Source organism: Podarcis cretensis (assembly GCF_951804945.1).
Source record: "Podarcis cretensis genome assembly, chromosome: 7".
NCBI lineage: Eukaryota > Metazoa > Chordata > Lepidosauria > Squamata > Lacertidae > Podarcis > Podarcis cretensis.
The window spans coordinates 34,624,340-34,652,126 of NC_137176.1; the positions used below are offsets into that span (position 1 = coordinate 34,624,340).

Sequence of the window (27,787 nt, forward strand, 5' to 3'; positions counted from 1 at the left end):
AGAGAAGAGAGGGAATGTGTGTGAGAGGGAGAGAAGTGGGGGGGGGGGGTCGCAGCGTCTGACTCCAGCGTCATCCGTGCTGAGACTATAGGGATCAGTGAAACAGCTGCTTCTCCGAGACTTAACTAGCTGCTATAGGTGAGGAGAGCTTTCCCTTTTCCCTTCATTTGATCACTCTGGCATTCTTGTTTCCTCTGCAAATATTTATGTAATGCCGTCTCCCATGCCTCAGGGGAGACAGGAGTTTATTTTCTGCACCGTGGCGAGAGTGAATGCCGCAGCAGTTTGCCAGGTTCAATTTCTGACGCGCTGTTGTTCCACCAGGGTGGATAATTATCTGAAGCCTTCCTTATGCCCAGTTGTATCCAACCTGGGTTGTTTTTTTTTTGGGGGGGGGGGTGAGGACTGATAGGTGAATGCAAAACCAGGGGCTGTATATTCATCAAAATGTGTTTCTGTGCGTGGATGTTTATAAGCACTATGTCACTCTCAGCAATGCAAGAAGAGAAGAGTTCTGTGGAACCTTAAAGACCAGCAGAGGTGTAGTGGCATAAGAATTTGAGGATGAGAAGCCCCTAAACCATATGATTCTGGAAGTTGCTGCTTTAGTTGTTTAGTGCATTCTGGTGCACATGAGCAGCCCCGCCCATATCTAGTGCCACTAATCACACATAATTCACACTACTAAGGCTGCATATGAACTATACCTTGAACATACATTTGAAACACATCCCCACCCAAAAAGGAATTCTGGGCACTGCAGTTTGTTACTGGGAATTGCAACTCTGCCCGGAATACTCTGACGGAAAGAATGCGCTTCAGTTGTGCCTTATGGTGTACACACAGACATAATCTGAATCAGGGCATATATGGGTAGTATTAGCGCTTCTGTTTTGTAACTAGGTGTCATTATACCGTTGATTAATCATTACCATCAACAGTGTTAGTGGTACACCTCGCAGATGAACACAGCATTAGCCTTCAGCTGTGCATTGAGCGGAGTCTCTAATGCAGCGGTGCTTAACCTCAGGGTTGGGGTGCAAACATGCCTCTCTATACCTTTCTAGCCTCTAGCCTTCCCCGGTCTCAACTGTCACTGCCTTTGCTTCACACCCTCCTCTGGAGTTTTCGGCTTCGATGGCTGGAATGTATGTTTGAACTTGCCTGGCTGAAATCAAGAGAGGTGTGCTCATGTACAAACCTCTGACTTCTTCATGCCTGGTTGTACAACTGACTCCCCTATTTGGATTTCCAGAGCACTTGGAATCTCTAGATTTAGGGGGCAGCAAGTGTAGATAACAGAAGCAGTTGGAGGAGACTTCTGCATGGACAAGGGGGAATTAAAGGAGGCACAAGGGGTTCACAACATAGCTGTCAACTTACAGATTTGAAAACAAGGAACCAGCAGCCTTGAAAATAAGGGACCAGCAGCCAAAATAAGGGACCTGCAGCCTCACCTTTTCCAGGCACTCCAGTCTTCCTGTCCTCCTGCAGTCTGGTCAAACTCATGCTGGTAGCTCCGAGAACACTGTCCAACCAACTTTGTAACCAGAGGTTCAAATGATTAGAATCTGACTCACATGTGCCACAAGGCCTATGCAGCCTCAACTTAAGATGGCTCCCCGGCCTGGCTTTGCACTGCAAAGTTTGCAGCAGCATGTGCAACAAAATGGCGCCCAGCATTCAAAAAACCCCTCAGCTTGCATTAACTAGCCACACACAAGGCATGCAAGCTCCACCCCCCAGTCGTTCTTGTTGAATGGTTTCTTTAAATGTAAAGGTTCATCATTGTTCCACCTAATGTGTATGTCTTTAAGGGGCCAGAGCAAGGGCCAGAGCAAGATAACGAGACCCAGCTTTACAGCTGTGAAACATAGCAGGTGCTGCTGAGTTGCATTGATTAAGGTGTGTCAGCATTTGCATGTAGTATATAAGGAGCAGCACCTAGCTCTCCCATCACCCTGGGGGTTGGGTTGGTGGTTGGGTCTGGTTTGTTGTTAATGTATTTAGTGTATAAGGCGTTTTTGTTTTTTTGTAATTAAAACCTTGCTTAAGTTATTTTTGAGTCCCTTTCTTTTTAATGCATGGTCTCCCCAGCAAGCTCTCTGCAGTGCTAACATACTGCAAAAAGCCAACATCTTTGGTTATGGGCCCAGCTGCTGAGTGGATGACTGCATATTTTTGGACTCTAAGAAAGGTTTGAAAACTCCTTCTCCTGTTAGTGTTGTTTTTGTGGGTCTGGAAGATTTCCAGAATGGTTGACCGGGTTCCTGAAGCTGAGAAGGCTCTGGTCTTCCCACAGCTAACAGATGAGAACTATAGTTTATGGTCTTTTCGGGTGGAGGCGCTTTTGACCTCTAGGGAAGTATGGACCTATGTAACTGAAGACCCTCCTGACCCTGTAACTAATGCTTGGTCGAAAGGAGATGCAAAAGCCAGGGCGATAATTAATTTGACAGTCAGCGACCAGCAAGTAGTCTATATAAGGAATAAGAAAACTGCCAAAGAAATGTGGGACAGTCTTGCAGCAGTGCATGTTAGAAAGGAGTCAGCGTCTGCATTGACGTTTTTCAAGCAGCTGTACCAGACGAAGTTGCAGCCTGGTGGTGATTCGGCAGCACACTTGAGACGTCTGGAGGCAATACGCGGCGAATTAATTCGAAGGGACATGGACATACCTGATATTCAGTATGTTTTTATCATTCTTTGTTCTCTTAATGAGGACTTTGATGGTATAGCTAGCTAGATATCTGCCGTTCCACCAGCACAATTAACTGTGGAAGGGGTAACGGCAAGATTAATGGGCGAGTTGGATAGAAGGGAGGCTTGTGCCATAAGCACTCCTATTTCCAGAAAGAATGAGGAATGCCATATGCAAACTTGTGGTGATACAACTGCATTTAAAGCAAGGACATTTTGCAAAGGACTGCAGATCCAAAAGAAAGCAAAGTACTCCTAAGCCTGTTTCTGTTCGTCAGTCACGGTTGTCAGCCCAGCAGTCGACATCGTATCGTAAAGACAGAAACGAGCCGCGAGCTTTTCACGCTCAGACTGCAGATCATAAAAGAATTAAAGGTGCCAAGTGGAATTCTTTTATTGTGGACTCAGGAGCATCTCGGCACGTTTGCAATGATCGAAGCTTGTTTATTTCTTTCGAAGAGGAAATTGGTAATGTACATTTAGCCAATTCACAAGTCTTGCAGTCGCTTGGCAAGGGTACTGTTAAACTTGACTCTTTAAACATAACAATAGTGAACTGCATTTACTGCCCATCAGTGGACAATTTATTATCAGTAAGGTGTTTTGCTCGTCAAGGCATAAGTGTGCGTTTCTTAAATTCAGTGTGTGAGTTTTTCGATGGGAACAAACGTCTATTGTATGCCCGGGACTCTGATGGTTTATATAGACTGTATTTTCGCACCTACTCCCAATTGCCTATAAACTGCAGAGCAGCACAGTCAAGCCAGGGGTTGAGGAATGTAAGGCCTCATGCCGGGTGTGTCCATGAGGCGCACAGAATTCTGGGACACCTGAATTTTGCTGATGTAATTAAAACAAAGAATATTGTTAATGGCCTCAACTTAAAACCATGTAAATTCTTTATGCAATGTTTATCCTGTTGCAAGAATAAGATTAAGGTTGCACGCAAGAGTAGGTGCTCAGATAGGAAAGTAACTGAGCCATTTGAACGTGTACATTGTGACTTAGTTGGGCCACTCCCACCATCATTAGGAGGTTCAAAGTACTGGCTCACCCTCATAGACCAGTATAGTAGATATTGTTGGACTTATGCAATAGCTGAGAAGTCCCAAGCATTTGAGAAGTACAAAGTTTTTTGCAACTGGGTAAAAACGCACTTTAACAAACCAATTAAGAACCTGTTTTCTGACCGGGGCGGGGAATTTGTTTCTGAGGATTTTGAGAAATTCCCGGAAGCGCAGGGGACTACTCATGAGTTATCTTGCCCCCGAAGTCCCTGGCAAAATGGGCTTGTTGAAGTTGTGCAGCGTGACCTGCAGGCAGGGATTAAAACGTATCTGCACGATGCTAATCTGCCCAAAGACTTTTGGGCTGAAGCGCTTAATGCGTTTTGTTATGTCAGAAATCGCAATTATCATTCTGGTTTAGATGTCACCCCCTATGAGAAGCTGTTTAAAAAACGCCCTAATCTGAAATACCTACGCATTTGGGGTTCAGATGTAATCATGCATTATCCTGCTAAGCAAAAATTGGGTGAGCGTAGTGTTCAGGGAAAATTAATGGGATACCAGCAGGGGGCGTACAGAATTTACATACCAGCAACTGGCAAATTTCATATTACCAGAAGCATGATACAAACTGTAAATTGGAATGGAGTTGCTGTTTTCCAAGATACTGACGGTATAGATAGTACTGAGGAAGAAGAGGAAGCAGCAGCAGCAGCAGGAAATGGTGCTTCTGAATTAATGGAAAAAGACAAAAAGCCTGTTGAATCTGATAATTTGCTTGATGATTTAAAGTCACAGGCACCCGAGGGAGGTTAGATTCTCTTGATTTTTCTGACCGTGAGCTTAGCCTACAGGCACCTCTTCAGTCTGACAATGATGATTTACAACCTGAAACTAGTAGTTCACTTAGTCCCATTAAGTCTGAGGAGTCTGACTCTCCTTCTGGACTGAGACGTTCAGATAGAAAGAGGCAGAAGCCACAACGATTTGCAGATGAACATTTTAATACTGTGTATGCCAATAAGGCGGTTTTTGAGCCAAAAAGCTACAATGATGTTCAGAATTTACCTAAGCACCAAGCTGCAAATTGGTATAAAGCTATGAACTCTGAGATAGCTTCTTTAAAAGAGCATAACACTTGGTCTCTTGTACCACAAACCCCAGATATGAGACTTATTGATTCAAAATGGGTTTATAGAGTTAAAATGAATGACAAAAATGAAGTTGTAAGGTACAAAGCAAGATTAGTTGCTAAGGGTTTTCAACAAATTCCAGGTGAAGATTATGATTTGTGTTATTCACCAAGTGTAAAATATGAAACAGTTAAGCTTTTGTTAAAAGATGCATCACAACGTGGACATTCTGTTTATCACCTAGATATAAAAACTGCATATTTGTTTGCAGATTTAAAAGAACAAATTTTTATGCGTGTTCCTGAAGGCATAGACGCTGCTGAAGGTTTGGTATGCAAATTAAATAAATCCCTTTATGGTCTGCACCAAAGTGGAAGGAATTGGCACCAAACTTTAGCAAAAGAATTGCTGGATATTGGTTTTTCACAAGGAAAGGCAGACAACTGTGTGTTTATAAAGGAAAGGGCAAAATCTGTAACAAAGATATGTGTGTATGTAGATGACGTGTTAATTTCTACACAATCTAAACAGGAATATGAAGAGGTAGTTTCACAGTTACAGAAGAAATTTGATGTGGTGGAATTAGGCATAGCTAAAAATTACTTATCCATGCAAATTGATAAAGGCAAAAATGGATCTTTTCTGGTTCATCAAACTGCAAAAATTGATAACCTTGTTGAAATGCTACGTTTAGAAAATGCAAATGGGAAGGAAACGCCTATGGTGTGTGGTTTCACCTTTACAGGTGAAGATAAGCCATTCCCTAACAAAACTTTGTATCGTTCTGCTATAGGCAAGCTAAATTTCATTCAAAGAATCTCAAGACCAGATATAACTTATGCTTTTCACTTTCTGGCAAAATTTGTGGAAAAGCCCACTACACAATGTTTCTCTGCTCTTAAGAGAGTGGTAATGTACCTTAAACATACCAAACATTATAGGTTGCAGTTTACATTAAGTATTGACAAAGGTTTTGAAATTTTCTGCGATGCATCTCATGCAGTGGAACAAAATAATTGCAGGGGTGTGTCTGGTATGGTGTTTTGTTATAACGGTTGTCCATTTGAATGGAAGTCCCAGGCACAAACCATTATTTGTCTCTCCACAACAGAGAGTGAATTATGTGCATGCGTTCAGGCAACTCGTGATGTAGAATGGTATCTGCAAGTATTCGCAGACCTACAGATGCAAGTAACACTACCAGTAAAAGTTTACCTTGATTCCCAGAGTGGACTCGCCATCCTATGTTCAGAAACCAATACGCAGCGCACTAGAGTCTTAAGGTTACGTTTGCAGTTTGTAAAGAAACTAATTGCTGATGAAATGATTGTATTTGAATATGTTCCAGGTAACAATCAAATTGGGGACATTTTTACAAAAGCACTTCCAAAGGTTACACATGAAAAACATGTACAAAGTATGCTTTATGTTTTTGTTCCACAATGATGAACCGCAGGGGAAATGTTGAATGGTTTCTTTAAATGTAAAGGTTCATCATTGTTCCACCTAATGTGTATGTCTTTAAGGGGCCAGAGCAAGGGCCAGAGCAAGATAACGAGACCCAGCTTTACAGCTGTGAAACATAGCAGGTGCTGCTGAGTTGCATTGATTAAGGTGTGTCAGCATTTGCATGTAGTATATAAGGAGCAGCACCTAGCTCTCCCATCACCCTGGGGGTTGGGTTGGGTTGGTTGGGTCTGGTTTGTTGTTGATGTATTTAGTGTATAAGGAGTTTTTGTTTTTGTAATTAAAACCTTGTTTAAGTTATTTTTGAGTCCCTTTTTAATGCATGGTCTCCCCAGCAAGCTCTCTGCAGCGCTACCATACTGCAAAAAGCCAACAGTTCTTAGACTTCTTATTGGGGGAGCAACACAGCCAAGCAGCACAGTTGGAGCCTCCCTCCTCCCTGGCCAGCAGGGAGGGAGGGAGAGGAGCTGCTTCATTTGAAATTTAAGGGACATCATTTAAGGGACATCATTTAAGGGACATCCATCAATAAGGGACAGCAGCGGGACATGGTGCTGGAATAAGGGACTGTCCCTTCAAATAAGGGACACTTGACAGCTATGGTTCACAATCCACATTAAGCCGAGCTATGGACAGGCCCTTAGAAGTTTTGCCCTGGTGTAATATTATATTCCTGTCATTTAGAAACACCACTTCCATCCAGGGGCGAAAGTAGGCTTTGTTTCACCTAGATAAACACCCAGTTTGGCACACACATTTGTGTACATACACACATAGGCAGGGGGGCTGAATGGCGCCCCCCTGAGGCTTCATCTGGGGGGAAAAACCCAGCTAGCCCCTCTCCCCCAGTAGTTCTGGCATTGCTTCCACCAACACAACAATTTCAGTTTGCGTTTGCTTTTGTAGACCTGCTGATAGCTGTGAAATGGGAATTCTGCTGATTTGACCTATAAAAGTATACTATATTTTTTATTGTTACTTGCACACCTGAAATGCCTCAGTTTGTTATTGGACTTTTAAAGTATGTATTCGACATGCACTAACTTTCCCTGGGCTATATATATTCCAGGAAGCTTTGGGGTGCTAATGTCTGCTCACCTTCCTACTTTGTATCTAATCTACTTGGTGCATATACAACTTACAAGCTATCTCTGGGGAAGTTTTCAATATAACTTTGCAGTAGAAAATGCAGAAAACCAATAGGTCCAGTTTCATCCTGTCTTCCTTTATTTCAGTCAAATCCCCCCAAAACCTCAATAGCTATATAACAAACATTTGAATACCACATAGGCTAGCCCAAACCTGCCTTTCCACATCATTCAGTGTCCCTGATGTTGCTGCATTTGAAAAAATCATTCATTTCACATGTATCTTGTTTTGCTAATTCAGTAGAAAATGCCAGAGAATGCTGCCTCTCTCCACAATTAGACAGGCATAAAAGCTTCTATTGTATTGCTACTGTGATAGTGCTACTATACCTATGAATTATTCACTCTATTGAAGTGTAATCTGCCATTGCATTAAAAATAGGTCACCCAGGATGCAGCCAAGTACAAAACACATAATAAGAACCACAAAAGCAAGGTTTGCCTTGGGCAACTGAAGGAACACCAATCTGTGTTAACTCTGGACTGTATTACATTTACATGAACACAAACGGATTCTTCTTCACCAACATCATAAAAATGTAATATTTCACTGCTTTGCATGTATTAACTCTTCAAATAATCACATGGGTGCTTAAAAGCATCCTACCTTTGCAATCTGTGCTGCTAACGCTCAACTCTCTTGCAATTTTCGCACAGGGGTGAACATTTAGGACACGTTTGCAGATGCATTTCCCTTGGGGGCACAATATGTGATAATTCTTATGAAAATCTGGGAAATGTGCAATGGGAATAGTAATGGGAAAAGATCTCCTAACATTAACAATACAGTCTATTTTTATTACTACTGACAATTTACTCATTTCTTTATAATGCACCCTATATCCACTCCTAATGGCAATTCTCATAATATTAAAAAATGCATCTTGCATTCAAGTTACATAAATTAAAGTGCAATAAAACACACACAAAGAAAGTGCAGACACACCAAACCAGGAGTGGAGAATCTTTTACCCTCCAGCTGTTCTTCATCATCATCATCATTTTATTTGTATGCCGCCTTTCCATAGTTAAAACAATGCTCAAGGCGGCTTATAACATGACAAGAATTACATAATTACCAACATAACAAAAGTCATAAACAATAAATAAAACACATCAAAAAGTACACAACTAAATAAAAAACAGTTTCCACATAAATCATAAAATCTAAAACTAAGAATACAGCATTAATATCAATCACAATTTAAAATGACATAGATAAAAAATAAAAGCAATTCTCATCACATTGATACCTAAATCAGAATTGGAAAAGACACAACTTAAGAACTACCGCCCCATTTCCCTTCTTAATGTGGATTACAAAATTTTTGCAGACATTCTAGCAAACAGATTTAAAAAGGTTTTAAGTGATGTGATCCACAAAGACCAGGCAGGCTTTCTCCCAGGAAGACATTTGTTTGCTAACACAAGGAATATTATTGATATTTTAGAACTTCTGCAAACAAATATTAATACAAGAGCAGTGTTAATATTTATAGATGCGGAGAAGGCCTTTGACAACATTTCTTGGAAGTTTACGAAGAAAAACTTGGAAGGGATGGGAGTGGGACGGGGATTTGAAAATGGGATAGATGCAATCTACTCAGAACAAAAGGCCAAACTGATAGTTAACAATGTGGTGACAGAAGAGTTTAAAATTGAAAAAGAAACACGACAAGGTTGCCCTATTTCCCCTCTGTTATTTATCTCGGTCCTGGAGGTGCTCCTGAATATGATTAGAGGGGACTGGTTGGTGGAAGGAATTCAGGTCGGAGCGAAACAGTTCAAACTTAAAGCATTTGCAGATGACCTAGTTTTGACCTTACAGGAGCCAGAATCTAGTACAAAAAGGGCATTACAATTGATTCAAGACTTTGGTCGGGTGGCGGGATTTAAACTAAATAAACAAAAAACTAAGGTGCTGGAAAAAAAATTGACAACTTCAGAGTCAGAGAGGTTTCAGAAAGAAACAGAGTTAAATGTGGTTAAAAAAGTAAAATATCTAGGGGTGAATATAACAGCAAAGAATCTGAGTCTATTTAAGGACAATTATGAAAAGTGCTGGTCAGAAATCAAGAGGGACTTAGAAAGTTGGTCAAGGCTGAAACTTTCCTTGTTGGGCCGAATTGCTGCTATAAAAATGAATGTATTGCCAAGGATGCTGTTTCTTTTTCAGACTTTACAGATTGTGGACAAAATGGAGTGTTTCCGGAAGTGGCAAAGAGATATCTCTAAATTTATCTGGCAGGGCAAAAAGCCCAGAATTAAGTTTAAAATACTAACTGATGCTAAAGAAAGAGGGGGGTTTGCCCTGCCAGACTTAAGGTTGTACTATGAATCAGCAGCTTTTTGCTGGCTGAAAGATTGGCTGCTTCTTGAAAACACTGATGTTTTAGATTTGGAAGGATTTAATAATGCTTTTGGATGGCATGCATATTTGTGGTATGACAAGGTTAAGATTCATAAGAATTTCAAGAACCATATTGTAAGGAAAGCAGTGTTTAATGTCTGGACAAAATATAAAGACTTATTAGAAAATAAGACCCCGAGGTGGCTATCACCTATGGAAGCTAAAGCAGTGAAAAGACCCAACATGGAGGTCAAATGGCCAAAGTATTGGGAAATATTAGAAAGAGATGGAGATAACTGGAGATTGCAGAGTATGGAGAAACTAAAAGACAAAGTGTGAGACTGGCTACAATATGCTCAGATTAAAGAGGCTTTTAAATTGGATAAAAAGCTAGGATTCCAGGTGGAAAAATCGAAATTGGAAACAGAATTGTTAGAACCTAAGACTAAATTACTTTCAAGAATGTATAACTTGCTGCTGAGGTGGAATACACAGGATGAAACGGTTAAATCAGCTATGATAAAGTGAGCACAGGACATTGGGTATAATATCATGTTTGCTGACTGGGAAAAGTTATGGACCACTGGTATGAAGTTTACGGCATGCAATGCCTTGAAAGAAAATATTATGAAAATGATATATAGGTGGTACATGACCCCAGTCAAGCTAGCAAAAATATATCACTTGTCAGATAATAAGTGTTGGAAATGTAAGGAAACTGAAGGTATGCAACAACAGCAGCAAGGATACTCGTTGCTAAGTATTGGAAAACTCAAGATTTGCCCACGCTGGAAGAATGGCAGATGCAACTGATGGACTACATGGAGCTTGCAGAAATGACCGGCAGAATCCGAGACCTGGGAGAGGAAGCCGTGGAAGAGGACTGGAAGAAATTCAAGGACTATCTACAAAAACGTTGTAAACTGTATGAGTGCTAAGAAGGATGAGAGATTTGAAAATAACAGGGCCCATAAAGTTAGTAGATAAGATTATGAGAATGAGTGAATTTTATGAGAAAAACAAATTTTGAATGAACATTGTGTTAAAGTTGGGTATGTAAGACCTAGATAAAAGTATTCAAAGTTAGGGACAAAACATTGGAAATGTGCACAATAAGAATTGAAACAAGGTGATAAGTTGCTTGTTAAAGTTTTATAATTTGGAACGCAAGAGTGGGAGATGTGAGGAAGTCTAAAGGATGAAGAAAAGATGGGTATTATAAGATGTTAAATTTTATGTTTGTTCCTTTTTCTGTCTATTATCTGTTTATTCTGTCTTTTCTCTATTGTATTAACAAAACTTTTAATAAAAATTTTTATTAAATAAAATAAAATAAAATAAAAGCAATTCAAAAACAAAAACAAAACAAAAACGGAGCCCTCTCTGCCCAGCAGCAGCAGCAACAACACTCCTTTATAGAGCCTGTCAGGCCCCGCCCCAAGCCAGGTGGAGAGAAGCAGGGCAGGGCCCTTCAGGCTCCCAGCAGGTCAAAATGCACCCTTCTGCTCCAGCTAGCATGGACATGGGTCAGGGATGATAGAAATAGTCCAGCAACATTTGTAGGGCACCAGATTGGGGAAGGCTACTGTAGAAATTGGAGGGACGCAGGTGGCGCTGTGGGTTAAAGCCTCAGCGCCTAGGGCTTGCCGATCGAAAGGTCGGCGGTTCGAATCCCTGCGGCGGGGTGCGCTCCCGCTGCTCGGTCCCAGCGCCTGCCAACCTAGCAGTTCGAAAGCACCTCCGGGTGCAAGTAGATAAATAGGGACCGCTTACCAGTGGGAAGGTAAACGGCGTTTCCGTGTGCGGCTCTGGCTCTGGCTCTGGCTCTGGCTCTGGCCAGAGCAGCGATGTCACGCTGGCCACGTGACCCGGAAGTGTCTCCGGACAGCACTGGCCCCTGGCCTCTTAAGTGAGATGGGCGCACAACCCCAGAGTCTGTCAAGACTGGCCCGTACGGGCAGGGGTACCTTTATCTTTTACTGTAGAACTGGGAGGTAGACTGAGGTGCGATAGCATATCTGGGAGAAAGAAGTCCTGTCATTTATTTGCTAGTTTTCTAGCTGCTTTAGGGAGTTCTGAACAACCTTTCACAAATATGCTCCCCACCTGTCCAGTGGAGTAGCAAGGGGGGGCACAGTGGCGGCTGCCTCAGGCACAAAAATTGTTAGGGGTGCAAAATTTCAACAGCTGGTCTGCCTCAGCACAGCTGTGCAATTCCATTGCTGGGCTCTGTTGAAAATGGCTTCTCCATGCAAACCAGGAAGTGACCTCTCTCGGCAGCGGAACACTGGCTGTACAGTGGAACCTCGTGTTATGCACCATCCTCCTTGCAAATGCTTCGGGTTACGAGCTCTGCTAACCCGGAAGTAGATGCTCCCAGTTGCGAACTTTGCCCCGGGATGCAAGAGGAAGTCGCGCGGCAGCAGCAGGAGTGCAAAAGTGCACCTCATGTTACGAGCGGTTTCAGCTTAAGAATGGACCTCCAGAACGATTTAAGTTCATAACCGGAAGTACCACTGTACCTGTTATGCTACTGTACCTGTCCAGGGTTCTCCTTCTTTAGTCTATCGTTTTGCTCTTCTTAAAGGGCCTTGGCTCACCAATAGTAACAAATGTAAGAGGCAGGCATTGACCCATTTGGGAGGTTACAATCCCTGGCATGCAGATTTCTAGAAGCAGCTGCCAACTCTGCTTTGGGCACACTCCTGCCACGTTCGCCACCAAAATGTCACATCTGAAATACGTTTCCAGTTCTGACTTCTCTCACAAACTGTCAACCACACCAAGAGACATTTCTAGTTATTCTTGCATACTATTTCCCTCAATGCCACCCCCCTTTTCTATGGCAGAAGTAAGGAGCTCACAAGTGGGCTTGATAGAACTGTACATTCCAATTTCTCAAAATGCTTAGCAACCAGAACTGGCTGTGCAGCTTTTCTACATGTTGTGTGTGTGAGAGAGAGAGTGCGTGAGAGAGTGCGTGAATTCTGTGTTCCCTAATTAATACGCCTAAAAAGCATCTGGAAACCTGTTATGTTTTATTGCAACAGTAAAGAGATAACTGCAAAGATTAGCAATGCAAATGCAATAATGGGATCTAATGCTAGAGGTACTATAGGTGGCAAGTATATGACTCACTCTTGGGACGCGGGTGGCGCTGTGGGTAAAACCTCAGCACCTAGGACTTGCCGATCGTATGGTCGGCGGTTCTAATCCCCGTGGTGGGGTGCGCTCCCGTCGTTCGGTCCCAGCGCCTGCCAACCTAGCAGTTTGAAAGCGCCCCTGAGTGCAAGTAGATAAATAGTGACCGCTTACCAGCGGGAAGGTAAATGGCGTTCCGTGTGCTGCGCTGGCTCGCCAGATGCAGCTTGTCACGCTGGCCACGTGACCCGGAAGTGTCTGCGGACAGCGCTGGCTCCCGGCCTATAGAGTGAGATGAGCGCACAACCCTAGAGTCTGGCAAGACTGGCCCGTACGGGCAGGGGTACCTTTACCTTTACCTTTATATGACTCACTCAGCATAGCCACTGAAACTGATGGACTTATCATTCTTTCTTCTTTCTTTGTAAGAAGTAGAGAAAAGTAGAGACTTGTGGGCAGGACATAAATGTTTCTTATCTGAGTCAACCAGAGTTGTGTATATTACAACCACCTAGGTCAGTGGTGGCGAACCTTGGCACTCCAGATGTTTTGGAACTACAAGTCCCATCATCCCTAGCTAGCAGGACCAGTGGTCAGGGATGATGGGAGTTGTAGTTCCAAAACATCTGGAGTGCCAAGGTTTGCCACCACTGACCTAGGTGAACATGATGCATAATATGTATAATATGTATATGAATTCAGACACAGAGATCTTGGTTTAAAATGAATTTTGGTTAGTTCAACAAGTGAGTTCCCTAACCCATAGTCTGAGGTTGTGTTGCTATGAAATTGACCATAGTTTGTTTAAAACCAGAGTGTCTGGTTAGGGCTGCATTTTTTCATGGCAAAATTCCAGGGACCACATCCACTGTTGAGAGGGGCTTGATACAATGGGTTTGACTCACTGGCTACTGTACAAAGGGAAATTTCAACCAGGCAAGTCAGAGGTTTCTACATACACTAGCCCCCTTCTCCACCCAGGCGAGCAGGAGACGCATTACCACATTGAAGGACACACTCCAGCCAGTCAAAAGCTGTGGTCCTTCCCATATGTTTTGCACAAAAAAGTTTTGGGGATTAACCTCTTAATAATTTTAAAGAGACAAATTGCAATGTATAAAATTAACAAAGCTTTGCATACATTGGCATTCTTTAACCTACCTATCAGAAAACAGATTTTCTATTTATTATTTAAAAAATAGCCAATACAGAATGAGAAACAATCCATTTTATTTATCATCATTGCATTGATGGATATATCCAGTTTTCTAACTTATGACCCACAAATGCTATTATCGGCATTTGAAGCGATTAGGGATAAGTAGTTGCTATGCTAATCATCAGCTTGTGCTTTTTTTATTAAGCTTGCCTCTCCTGCTTTGTGGTAAGTGTGAGGAATGGGGAGGGACAAATGGGAAGGGGAAGAAACACCCTGGATACTGAGAAAAGAGGAAGAGATCTACGCCACTGGATGCAAGCTCAAAATTCTCAGTAATTTAAATTGGCCCAGACTGTGCCCATTACACTGACCATGTTCCACAAAAAGAGAGTTGTCTGTGTACAAATTAAGTGCATGTCCAATCTGCATAATTCAAGTCTATAATTCTGTACGAAAGCAATGCAACCTATGCAACAAGAAAAGCCAACACATGTCAAATAGCTTGTGCTGATTGGACAGGAACTAAATTTGTGTACAGTGGTACCTCGGGTTAAGTACTTAATTCATTCCAGAGGTCCGTTCTTAACCTGAAACTGTTCTTAACCTGAAGACCACTTTAGCTAATGGGGCCTCCTGCTGCCGCTGCACCGCCGCTGCACGATTTCTGTTCTCATCCTGAAGCAAAGTTCTTAACCTGAAGCACTATTTCTGGGTTAGCAGAGTCTATAACCTGAGGCATATGTAACCCGAGGTACCACTGTACCTTACTCAGCTCACTTTAAAAAAAATATTTTTTTTGGAAATATGGATTTCTAATTTTTGGGTGGGAGGCCAGGATGAGATAATTGATGCTGGGTGTCTATTACAGGAACTGCACCAAGGATTCATAAAGAGGGACACGGAGAAGAGCTTTGCAGTGCCACCCCATACTTTGTGAAAGCTATATAAAACGAGGCCATGCCATTTTTCCCTGGGTAAACTGGTAGGCATGAAGGATATTTTTTCCCCTGCACATGTCTGGGAATGCTAGTGTGTGGGTGGATAAATTGGGGTTGGAGACAAAGAACAGTTTTTGCAGGCTGTTAAAGGTGATATGAAATACGCTCATGGTGTGCACACTCATTCCAGTGCCATGTCTGTTTAACAGGCTTTGCAGGGTTTTGTAGTGCTTCAAATATTTGCAGAGACTGTTTAATCAGAGTGTGCAATGGGATAAGTATGCACAAAAAGGCAATGACTGCCTCAATCATTCTGTCCTCAGCAGTCTTAAAAGCAACTCCTGCCTGGGTATCCCAAAGTCATAAATAAACTTGGCCTACCACTCAAAATAAATGTATTAATAAATCTTTCACAAGTAATGATGAGAGGACGAGTTCTCTTGGCATTGCACACATTGTCTTACCAATGCCAGGATGTCTGAGTTATCAGCAACTGTTCTGTGAAGAACCACTGTGAATTACATAATTATCAATGTCTAGGCTATTCTGAATTTCATTTTCTTCTGGTCTCACAGTTTACAGTACCCCCTCCATGTGTAACAGGAATGCCAACAGGATTTCCCTGGGCCTAGCATGCTATATTTATGAGCCTCGGTGCCTGGGCGCACCCACCCCCAGCAATCTATTCGCAAGAACTGCTACATATATTAATGTAGCCTAGCCAACCTCACAGGGCTGTTACAAAGATAGAAAGGGTTATTTATGTAGTCAGCCCTGGTAGCAAAAGGAACGTACAAACATATAGTGTCGTTCATCTAACGAAAAGTCAACATTCACAAAAGCAGCACATCTTTGCTTTAACTGCAACATTTCATAGTCCTGATATTTTACAGCAAAATGCCAAAACAAAACAAAAAGCTTGCAAAGCACCAGAGATCTAAAAAAATACTGCAGTGCCCCCCCCCCACCCAAATTCAATCCTTTCTACCTGTGGTCTTTCTTGTGTGTGTAACTCAGAATAGCACTTTGTGGCTTTAATGAAGTGGATTGTAGTTTACAACAGCTTATGCTGAAAGAAAGTGGTTAAGACTCTTTGCTTCGTGCTTTGTGTTTTGCCGCAAGAGATCAGCTTTGTTACAGTTCTCAATCCTTACACAATTTCCTCTGAGTCAACATTATACCAGACTTTTCTGTGTATAAAACGATGGTTTTTTTAAATTATAATTTAATCTTAAAAATTGGGGGTCGTCTTATACACAGATAGTGCATTGGGGTGAGTGGGGATTGGTTGCTGTCACAAGCAGGAAATTGTCAGTGGTGATTGGTGGGTGTTTCAAGGGCTGGTTTTGATTGGCTGTCGCTGTGGCAATTGTGCCGGCGATTGGCGGCTGCTGGTGGCGAGGGGGCAGACGATTGGTGGCTTCAGCGATGTGTGCGAGTAGCAGTGTAGGTCATGCGGGTGAGCAATTGTTGGCAATCCCCCCCCCCAAAAGCTCAACAAATCTCCCCCCCCCCATTTTCTTAATTTGGATTCCTCACAAATGGGGGGGGGGGTTATACATGGAAAAATACAGTAACTTATTGAGGCTTCTCACCAACAACACAATCATTTTGTTCAAGGAGACAAAAGAAAAAAATAATCATATTATGCTTTTTCACCATGCCATCTCCACCAATAACATCTCTACAATTTGGATTCCCTTATGTGGCAGAAAGGAATCTAATTAATATAAGAAAGCTTTTTTAGTTGTTGAGCTAATGCACATACATATAACCATTTGCTTGTTAGTAGATCCAACAGATAATACAATTATAATGTAGGATGCTGGGTAAGATGATTATGGTAGGCTTTCTAGACATTAAGTGCATCTTAATAAATAATGCAATTTCTTTAGATTTTCATTTTTGTAACTCCACTCAGGCCTGTTTTCATAGCCATGGAAAGGGGGGGGGGCACGAAAGTGGCTAAAGAGTAAAATTGGATTTATTCTGTGGCCGACTTATGCTAAATCCACTCGCCTCTCGGGATTTTAAAGCAAATACTATTAAATAAAAATATTATGGGGAAATGTGGTACAAAGAATTGAGACAAGCTCGGATCTTGAAACACACTTTAGCTGAAACCCTCAAAAAGGTGTCAACATGTGACAATATGATGGGCACACATGATGGGCATATGGCTCCACATGCCGGGTATTATAAGATGAGTAAGATTGGCATGCAATGATTTTGAAGCTGCCACAAGATCTGCATAAACCTAGAACCAATGAAAAGAAAATGAGTGTCCCCATTAAATATTTGGTACTCTTGTGGCAACCCCTTAATTGCTGCATCCCTATCTTAGCTTAAACTACCAGTCTATGCAGTTCCCATAGCAGAAGGGTGAGGCAATGTTTCTGTACTCCTATTGCTATCACTAATCCCATGTAACAAGACATTTTGCACTGAATGTTCCTATTACGTGATGTCATGGAATCTAATGCTGAAGGAGGAAGGGCTGTGGTGGAGGAGAGAATTGCAAAAGGACTTCACTAGAATTCAACACAGAACTGAACTAGTTGCACAAGCAAGCAATGGTGCAACTATATATTGCTACAGTTTAGGTAAGTGTACATTGTATTTTACGTTTTCTCCAATAAGACTCCCCACTATGCGCAGATATTGGGAGATGATACTCCCTGGGTTCATTTTACCTTGTAAGTTACATGTGGTAGATGTTTTTTAATGAATGTGCTTTCATTTCTGACATTTACAATGCCAGGTGGAAGGCGCCAAGATCAACAGCTTCTCTTATGCGGCAAAGAGCAATTGTCAAACATATGGAGGAACATTTATAAGAACTATTTGCTGTGTGAAATTGAAGAGGTATGATAAGCTAGCAATGACTTTACCACGCCGAAAGTGAATATGTGGAATTTGGGACTCAGATACTCAGCAGGTGGTGGGCAAATGCTAGGAACGGAGAAATCAACTTTTTCATTTAGAGCATCTTCTTCTTGTTGTGCCTCTCCCTTTTCTCCTTTCCTCTCATGTTTCACTGGCACTGTCCCTTCCCTTTCCCTCCAACATTCATAATGCACCCAATAAACAATCTTGCAGAAATTCAACACCCTTTCTCATCCACAACAAATTCAGGCACTGAATAGTGTTGGGGGTGCAACATTAAGTGTTGGGCGCTCCCTGTAAATGGCTTGGGTCCAGGACACCTACAGGAATGCTCCTCCCGCATGAGCCCATCTGTCCTTTTAAAGTATGCTCTAGAGCAGCGGTTCTCAGCCTGTGGGTCCCCAGATGTTGTTGGACTACAACTCCCATCATCCCTGAGCTCTGGCCTTGCTAGCTAGGGGTGATGGGAGTTGTAGTTCAACAACATCTGGGGACCCACAGGCTGAGAAAGGCTGCTCTAGAGGCTCTCCTCATCAGTGGCAGATGCAAGATGGATTAGGATTCAAGAGATGGCCTTTTCTGTGGCCATGTTTGCAGATCTAGGATTAGATCTGAGGCTCCTCCAGGAAACATGCCATTTGTTTCCCTCCTGGCAGACCCCACCCAGTGTGCTTTCCCTGTGGTGCCACCTCTCAAAGCCCCTCCTTAGCAGGGCCTCTAGATTGCAGGGGGTGGCGGCAGGCAGTAGCAGGAACAAGCAGAAGGGACATGCTGCTGCATGCTCTGTGCCTGACACTTCTCCTTTCAGTGTCAGTTGCCTTGACAGGAAAAATGTCATGCTGGGCTGTACAGGCATTCATTAAGCTAGCCGGGAGAGCCCAGTATGGTTCCCCTCTGGGGAAATAGCTTCTAGGTTGTTGTTTTTGTTATGTCCCCATTATGTCCCCCTGCAATGCAGGAATCTGAGCTAGATCACACATGACAGATGACCATCCAAGCTCTGCTTTAAAAACCTCTAAGGAAGGAGAGTCCAGCACCTCTCGTGGACGTCTGTTCCACTGTTGAACAGCTCTTATCGTCAGAAAGTTCTTCCTGACATTTAGTTGGAATCTATCATTAATTACTGGTATTGTTATAGATTTGGAACTAAAAAACCCCAACAAATCTGTATCAGATGAGATGCTACTGATGAACAGTATCAAGGGCTGTGGCTTAAAGGATTAAACAAAATGAAAACACCCAAACAACCTTGGCATTATCAGCATCACACCGATAAATACGGACTTGATGCCTTAATTACCTTAAATGAAGTAATCAAAAGGCAATAATTAGTGCCTAAGGTATGACTTGTTGGTGAATGGTTAGAACAGAATGTCCCAGCAATATCAGGCCAGTGTGAGCTGCTTGGAAGGAAAAAACCATTCCAAAGGTGTGTGGTGCCAGCATACAAAAAGCCACTGACATTATATATATATAAATGTCAAAGGCCTGGTTCATACACTCCCTAGGGCCTTTGTGAGGCAAATGAACAATGCTGTCTATCCCCTCTACCCAACCCAAACGTTATGAGTCAGGGTCTCCATGTGAAGGTCTGATCACATGAAGGCTCAGCCCACCCCTTTTTGTGGGAAATAAATTATGTGAGCAGCATTCAGCCCAGACAATCCATTAATCTCCATGATGGAAGGGAGGAGGTTTATCATTCTCCCCCCAATGCAAAGACATCAAGTCTAACAATGCATGAACCAGGGCAACGTTTGGGAAGACATCTATTAAAGACTAAATAAAATTGTGTTCGTGTAAGGCTCCTCTCAAGGGACAGTGCTGTTTTTCAGCAAGTGTTAAGCTAGGAGGCATAAAGGGCTTTGCACACTTCTTAACTCTGTGGGAAGGCTGTGGAAGAGGAGTTCTATCAAATCAACGGTGGGAGACACATATAAGAGAAACACCATCTTCCCCAGAGCTCCAGATTTCTCTCAAGGGGCGGATGTACAGCAGGAACTTAAAAACAACAACACTGCTATGAGAAGTAAATTCTATAGGAAATTTCAGTTGCCTTGGTGATGAACCAGAGAGAATTATCCTTTCTTTCCACCAGGGCTCAGGGAGTTCCATGTGCATTCATGTTCCCTTGGAGTGGGAGATAAACCAAAGGGGATAGGCAAAATAAATGAGCTGTGAAAGCTTTCATGAGAAGTTGCTCTCAGTCTCCCAACCTTGCAGACTGGGCAGCTACAGAATCGTTACCAAAGAATACATGGTAACATTCCAATGTTTTTTGGAGGAATAGGAGATGACTGACTTGCCTTTTTAAAATGAAAAAAGAAAAAAGATATGAAGGCGTGTCTGTTAAAACAGAACAGTGCTTCCCACAAAATGCATAGAATTTGCAATATTTATTGCATATGTTTATTTTGAAGCAGTATCGTTATTAAAGGAAATCATTATGAAAGGAAAATGCAAAATTTCAAAGAGGATATTTCCAAAAATTGCTTGTTGATGGCATTATTGTTGGGGTAGGGGAGAGGTTTAGGATCCAAGTTTGAGGGTGGGTTGTACTGAAGAAGTGATCTATTAATAATCAGGTTTGAGTACAAAATCAGAATCCTTTCCATGCTCTGCAAAATCAGAATAAAGTCTCCATTGCATAGTCTGTTCTGTTCTTATAATACTAGTATGGATATCTGCCAAGCTTAAATATATTTAAACTATGGAAACTTTCAGTACGAAAACTATAGCTTAACCTGAAATTCTAAACACCCTTAAAAAAGGTAAAGGGACCCCTGGCCATTAGGTCCATTCCCTTACTAGGGAGTATATCCTACTGAACATAGTGGGACTTACTTCTGAATATAGAAATCATAGGATTGTGTTTTAAGACAGAAAAAACATGGTCAAAGGCAGTGTGTTGCTGGAAACCGCAGGAGCTGAGAGTGCTTTTGTGCTTAGATCTTGCTTGCAAGTGTCCCACGGGCATCTGGGTGGCCACTGTGAGAACAGGGTGAGTAGCCTCTTTATGTTCTTAAAAAAGTCACCATAAACTTCAGCTGAAAGGTATTGTCAGTTTCTCAAGATTACTGATCAGCAACTAATTTTGCCAAAGGAAAACTTTTGAGAAAGGTTTGTGTGGTAATGTAGCACCCTGCTTGTGGTTAACGCTTAGCTGGAATGAAATATTCAACGCAGCAATAGAGAAATTAAAGTAATAATTTATTTGTCAGACAAATAAATGAGAGGCACAGTGGTATATGGTTACCAAGCTCTGGCCTGCCCTCCTGCCATTCTGGCCAGCACTTATATTTCCTTAATCCAGCCCCCTTGCTCCTCCTGTGGCTGCCTCTGTCCAATCAGCCTGGTTGAAATTCCTATTGGCTGTTTGCTAGAACCAATCACAAAAGATACACCCATTTCCTTTTGCCCTTTTATGGGAAACAAAAAGCTATATATTCTTCTATCTATAAATGACAAATAAGTAGTAATATATCTTACATGTGTCTCAACAAGGAACCTTAATTACCAGCTCACCTCTTGCCCTCCTTGCCCTATTGCCCTCCAAAACAAATGGTTAATCTTAAATTTTTATCTTAAACAGATGTCAAGGATCTTGAGTTCACATCATCATTGAAAGATCTCCTTCTCTTGGAGGTCTTTAAACAAAGGCCTGACAACCATGTGTGTGCTCTAATGATGTTTCCTGCTTGGCAGGGGGGCTGGGCTGATGGCTGATGGCCCCTGTGATCTCTTCCAACTATATGAAATAAGAATCTAGCATAAGGATTTAACATTTCTTTCTTTCTAAATCCTTTGCATAATTACATTTAAGCCAATATATTTAATACATAACATAGATAGCTTTTTAGAAGAATAAACCTTCTCAAAGTAAAAAAGGAAGGAACAGTTTCCAGCCTCAAAATAAGATAGGAAGAAACCTATCTTCTCCAGCCAAGCCAGTTGCCTTTTTCACTGCTCTTGACCTTTCAACCTTAGGAAAATATGGCTCAAGTTTAATGGGAGGCACATGGTTTTATTTTACTATTTACCCACTCTTAATTATGTTTATCTCTTTTTTTTTATCTTCTGTAATATGTAGGGTCAGTGTAACCTTGGCTCTCAGCTTGTAATTCCCTTTTTACGACTTTGAGAATTGTTTTCTGCTATAAATCAGGGGGCCCCCTTGTCCAGGAGAATAAACATTGCCAAGGTTCTTAGGCAGCTGGTCTTCTGCCTGGCATAAACATTTGAAAATCTTTAAGCTCTTTTTAAGATACAGGCCTTAATCAAAAATATAAGCTTTGATAAAAATGCAGGCTTATGATTAGATGCCTCAGTAATAAAGTTGGCATTAGCCACCTACCGACAAAAGCCTCACAGGCATGAACATTTGGGTGGAACATGAGGTTGGGGTGGTGGCGGCAAAAGCTGAGGTGCTCTCAAAAGGCAGTGTTGCTTGGCCTCCTTACTTACCAGTATGGGTTTGAAAGGGACACGAAATGAAATGCGTATGAGATACAAACACAATCCCACTGCATTTTCTCCTTTGCAAAGGAAATCGTTTGCACATTTCCCCCTCCTACTCTGCTTGCTTTAAAAATTGGCAGGGAAACTAGAGGCTAGATAAAGTTGCTCTGCGGGGAGAGAGCTGGCCTGTGAACTGCTAGCTGATCATTTCTGGTCTCGAGGATTAGAAGAGACAGGCAGCCATTACTGGGTCATGCAATGTGTCTGACGAACCCTCAAGGGGGAAAAGTTGTACATATATACACACACATTCATAAATTATGTATAGCTTTGTGGTTACTTACGAGGGGGAAGCCCATTTAATTTTCTCTCTCTCTCTAATCTATTTGTGCATTTCAGTGTTTTAATCTACAAGTTTGGAATTTTAAAGAAGTGTTTTGTAGATTTTAAAGAGGTCATCTCTGTTTTCTTAACCCTTATGGAATGTTAATGGCCTTCCTGAACAACACTATATGTTCATGTTTTATCCCTCCAGTGCTCACATTATGTATTCCATCTGTCTGTCCTTTCACTTATTCAAAGCAAAAGGTACCCTTTCAATGTACTGTCTTGATAGCAGTGCTACTTGCAACTTTTCTATCTAAGAAAGATGTATTAACCTATATATATAATGCTTCCTGAGCTTCAAAGATGGAGTTTATAACATGCATTGGCAGCAGCTGTGGGAGGGGGAGGCAGAATGCAGCTTATAAATTTTTAAACCATACCATCCAAATTCTATGCAATTACAATTCTGGAAGGAACATCTCAATAGAAGGCAAAGCAAAATTGTGGCTGCATGACCCAGTAAGCAAATCAGCTCTAGGCAATGAATTACCTGTGAGGATTAGAAACAGGGTCCCAAGGCCTCTGGAACACTGCCCCACAGGGACGCACAGGTGCCCAACTTCTGGCATTCAGAAGTTGTTGAAACGTTCCCTGTTCAAAAGGCTTTTACAGTGTAATCCTAATCACGTCTATTCAGAAGAAAGCCACATTGAATTCAACGGGGCTTACTCCCAGGTGAGTGGGACGCAATGGGTATTTTTACCTGGCTATGGATATTAACTGTTCACCAGAATTAAAGATTTAATTGCAGTAGTTATTCAAATCAATATGTGATTCTTGGCATTTCTCAGTTCTATAGTTCCTAGCCACACGTAATTCTTCTCTCTGTTCATTTTGGCCTTTTGTCTCTTTGCCTCAGGTCTTCTTCTCTTCTTGTCATTGTCCTGAACCTTCTTCCCAGCATTCCTTTCCTCGCTTCTTATTTCTTTTACTGTCTGCCTCGCCCTGGCTCTCTCTCCCAAGCAGCAGAACCAAAGGCAAACAATGTCGCTCAGAATCAGAAGAGGTAAGCCCAATGCCACCAAAGGCTTTTCTATGGCAGGCAGGCCGTGCAGCAAGTTACCGTTGCTACCACAATATTCATCTTCTGTATAACATTTTTTAAAAATAAATAAATAAAAGTGTTTAGGGGTTATATGCACGTACGTAGGGATTTGTATGTCTTTACTGCAAAGGGCAAATGGAAAGATGATCTGAATTAATTTAAAGGATAATGATGCAATTAATATTCAATAAAGTAAACACCTAAATAAATGAGAAGGATCTCAGAGATTCTTGGTTGCAAGTTTCAGGCTCACTATTTGCTCAAACATCTTTGAAGTGAGATATCTCTAGTGCTGTGGATTGTTTGAGAAACTCTGTGTCATCTTAGCAGAAACAGCTGAAAAATGGGTCATGTAGCATAAGAGCATCCAAGCAAGTTACTCAACTGGAAAATGGAAAGAATGGGAACAATTAAGGCCCTAAAGGCAAGCATAGGCATGGTGTTGGGTAGCTGTCTCATGGACATTGCAATAAATTAGGGGCTAATATTAATTCATCTCTTATGTCTTGAGAGAGATCTAATAACCCCCGTTTTACCTGGGTATAAGCCCTGTTGAATTCAATACAGCTTACTAGATATGATTAGTATGGCACTGTAAAGTATGTGCTTTGAAGAGCCATTCCATTTTTTAGGCTATGAGATTAACCCCACCCAATGGACCAGAATGTGGTCTAAACCTCCCTTTAAATCCATATCAGTGAAAATAAAAGAACGCACTCTTAAACTCACTTACAGGTGGTACCTAACACCCAGGAACCTCATCAAAATGCTGGAGAAGATGCACCTCCACAGGCACATACCTCCACATGTGGTGGGAATGTCCTAATCGCTTCTCGGCCTTTTGGCTAAGATCAAGTGTGGGAATGTCCTAAAATCCAACGCATCTGGACATCAATCATACAAAAAATATGCAAAAGAACTAAGCAAGTATTAGAAGTCATCCTAGAACTGGCCCTACTAAACATCTTCAAAGATAATCTATGGTGCTTTTTAATCATAATTTATTTTTCTTTGTAATTGGCCAATGACTCTCCAAGTCAGGCTCACTGGAGGTTTTTAAGAAAGAGGTTGGATGGCCATCTGTCATGATTCTTTAGCTGTGATTCCTGCATTGCAGGGGGTTGGAATAGACAACCCTTGTGATCCCTCTCAACTCTACAATTCTATGATTCATTGTGCCAGCACTGGTTCACATGACACAGTAAACCAAACTATGGCATACTGGGACTGCACAAATCTGCCGACTTCTGGGGAGGTCTTAACTGATTGTCTCCTCCCTGGTCCTTTTTAGTACCATATTGAGCTCAGCAAAGGTTTGGATTAGTGTGTCATCCAAACCTGGACTCATAATTAAGTTCTCTCACCACCAACCATGAACAGTAGCAAAGAACAAACCTTGGCTACGGCTTGTGTTTAGTGAAAACAGACCTTAACCACAAATCCCAGTTCGGATGGCATGCTAAGCCAAACCTTATCTCAGCATGGCAGCAAAGGGACTGGGAGGAGCAAAGCAGCTGTGAATTCCTCTCCACTTGCTGTGCAAACCAAGCCAATGTGAAATCATGGAAAAATCTTAGCTGCAGCAGAACCTCCCATCAATATATAAAAAAAGGGTAACAGGCTTATGCTTTCAAGAAATATACGGAAAGGTACATTGACTTTGCTAAATGCATTGGCACACATGTGGGTGTTTATCTGACCTGGAGATATTTAAATTGTCTTCTAAAGAATGACAGCAGGTGGAGAAGTACACAAGTGTTCACCATGTTTTGCTATAGAAATCAAACAGCGCCTTTTTCAATAGATGCTCTTTCTCTCCAGTGACTTCACTCTGCCAGAATGCTATGGTGATAAAGGCAATACAAACAAAACAACCTTGGAGCAGTTTACCACCTGCAGCTTATTCAGGGCCTGCCCCAAATCATTTGGCTTGTGTAGGTGTTTTCACTTCTGATCTTACAATTACTCTGTTTGAAACCAGAAGTGAGTGGACGCTGCTGACAGGCAAAGCAATTCAGAGTAGGAAAGAAACCTGTCCTACCCAGCTAGGTAAGGGGATTGTTTTTGTCAGCTACTTTGGGTATCTCTAGCTGTCATACACACAGACTTAAAGGGGGGATGGGGACGTGTGAAATCACCAGCTGTTCAAAGGGAAGGAGAACCAAGTTGTTTGTATAAACTGAATTCTTATGGATTATGCATACATGATTAATCAGGATAAAGATGCACAGAGATCCTTGGCAAGAATAAAATACATAAGAACCCAGTAACTAAAGGCATATGCTCCCTTCTGCTTCATCGCAAACAGATACACCTGTTGTGGTAGGGTAGCAGTAAGTGACTCAGTTTCACCACCTGTTGAGAGATGTTAATGTGCTGTTTTAAAGATTTGGTGCACTGCAGAGTTCTATTCAGCCACCACTTTTTATTGTCATGAAACTGTTGTTGTATCCACAGCTATGCTTGCCCATCATCAACAGCCATTCCAGTTGCCTCCAAGCTGCATCAGCTCAAGACCAGCTAACTTTCAAATTAGAAAGCATCATACAATGAAAAAGAAATTGGATGGATTCTTGGATTCTCTGGTATCTACTGCCATGCTGAATGTACTGTCCACTAGTGAATGAATCAATACTCCTGTGCAAATCTACCACACCAAAGATGTCATACCAAACAATGAAATATTTCAGAGCAGCCGATGAGACCTTCACTAAATTTGCTTCTAATGACCCTTCACTATCTCAGGCTCCAAAATGTATGACCTTTCAGCAAGTTGTACACACGCACACAGGCCTCTGAGCCCCAATGTGGCATTCTGGAAAAATTAAGATGCCATTGGCTGCGCTTTTCTTACAAGTCACAGGCAGCCCACTGCCATTATTTATTTAGTTGCTCAAAATATTTTTTACCCAAAGATTCCAACAACAGAATGCACAATTATGAAAACAGATCAAACCATTGCAATTATAAAACAAGCAAAACTGTTCCAAATGTTCCAGACAGAAGAAAATACAAATTCAGCAAGAGAGATGGGTCCCACAAACATATACCCCACCCATCCTACCTCCCTACCATGCTGTTATCAGGATATCATGGGTGGTGGGCCCAGAGGGTCTCTTACATTTATGTAGCAAAATCCTGGTGTTCCAGGTACACTGTAAAATAGGTCAATTTTATTAGCTCCCTAATATAGACTGGAGACTGAATGCTGAGGAAAGGTTTGTGGCCAAGCTGAGATTTCAACTGGGAACAGCAGCTTGCAGCACATGAGCTAAACCACCCAAAAGTTCATTGAACTTCGTGCTATAGTTCTATGCAGATCCTAACATTATACAACACAAGAAAAGCTGTGACAGGATAGCAAAAACAATGATAGACAGATAAATCATTCTCTGTTGCTTTCACAGTTTTATAATCCAGCTGAAAATGGCTCTCAGGTGGTTGTAATACTCTTCGCTTCTAGAGATGTGGAGACATGATCTACAACTGCTTAAGCCAGCCAAGCCGCACTGAAGTTGATTTTTACATGCATACTAAAAATTACATCAGTAGGAGTTGCAAATGTTTATGCACATGTCTAAGGGCAACCACTTTAGTGACATGCAACCTGCAACTATAGATTTAGTGTTATAGTTTTCTATAGCTTTTCTATGCATATTTGGTAGGGAGTAAATCCCTAACTCTACTTGTGAGTAAACGTGCATCAGACTAGGGCTGCAGGACTAGCTTAAAGCCTACTGCCCTCTTTTGCAGTAAGCTTTCTCTGTAACTAATATGAATCTCATTCATTATATCACACCCACAATGCCTTTTTATTTAGCAGGAGAAAGGCATCCCTTTGTGGTGTGTTTTCATCCCTGCAGCTTCCTGACTCTTCAAGAACACTTGATCCTTTAAGAAATATAATGTGGACACCCTATCTTCAACATGTGATGGCAAAAGAAGCGGCAGCTTTGTTAGAGATCATT

General features: G+C 41.8%; 1 protein-coding gene and 1 long non-coding RNA gene across 5 annotated transcripts in view; one reads left to right on the forward strand and one right to left on the reverse strand.

Annotated features, from left to right (window-relative positions):
* Positions 1-27,787, reverse strand: part of RIPOR2 (RHO family interacting cell polarization regulator 2) — a 105,463-nt gene that overhangs the window by 51,691 nt on the left and 25,985 nt on the right. The window lies entirely within an intron of this gene.
* LOC307220162 lies at positions 28-27,781 on the forward strand. 2 transcript variants are annotated; one of them, XR_013840734.1, is made up of 4 exons: positions 28-138; positions 23,634-23,780; positions 26,277-26,404; positions 27,643-27,781. It is a non-coding gene; the product is annotated as an uncharacterized lncRNA (long non-coding RNA). The 2 variants fall into 2 exon arrangements; XR_013840735.1 differs by lacking the exon at positions 27,643-27,781 and having other exon boundaries at positions 34-138; positions 26,277-26,608.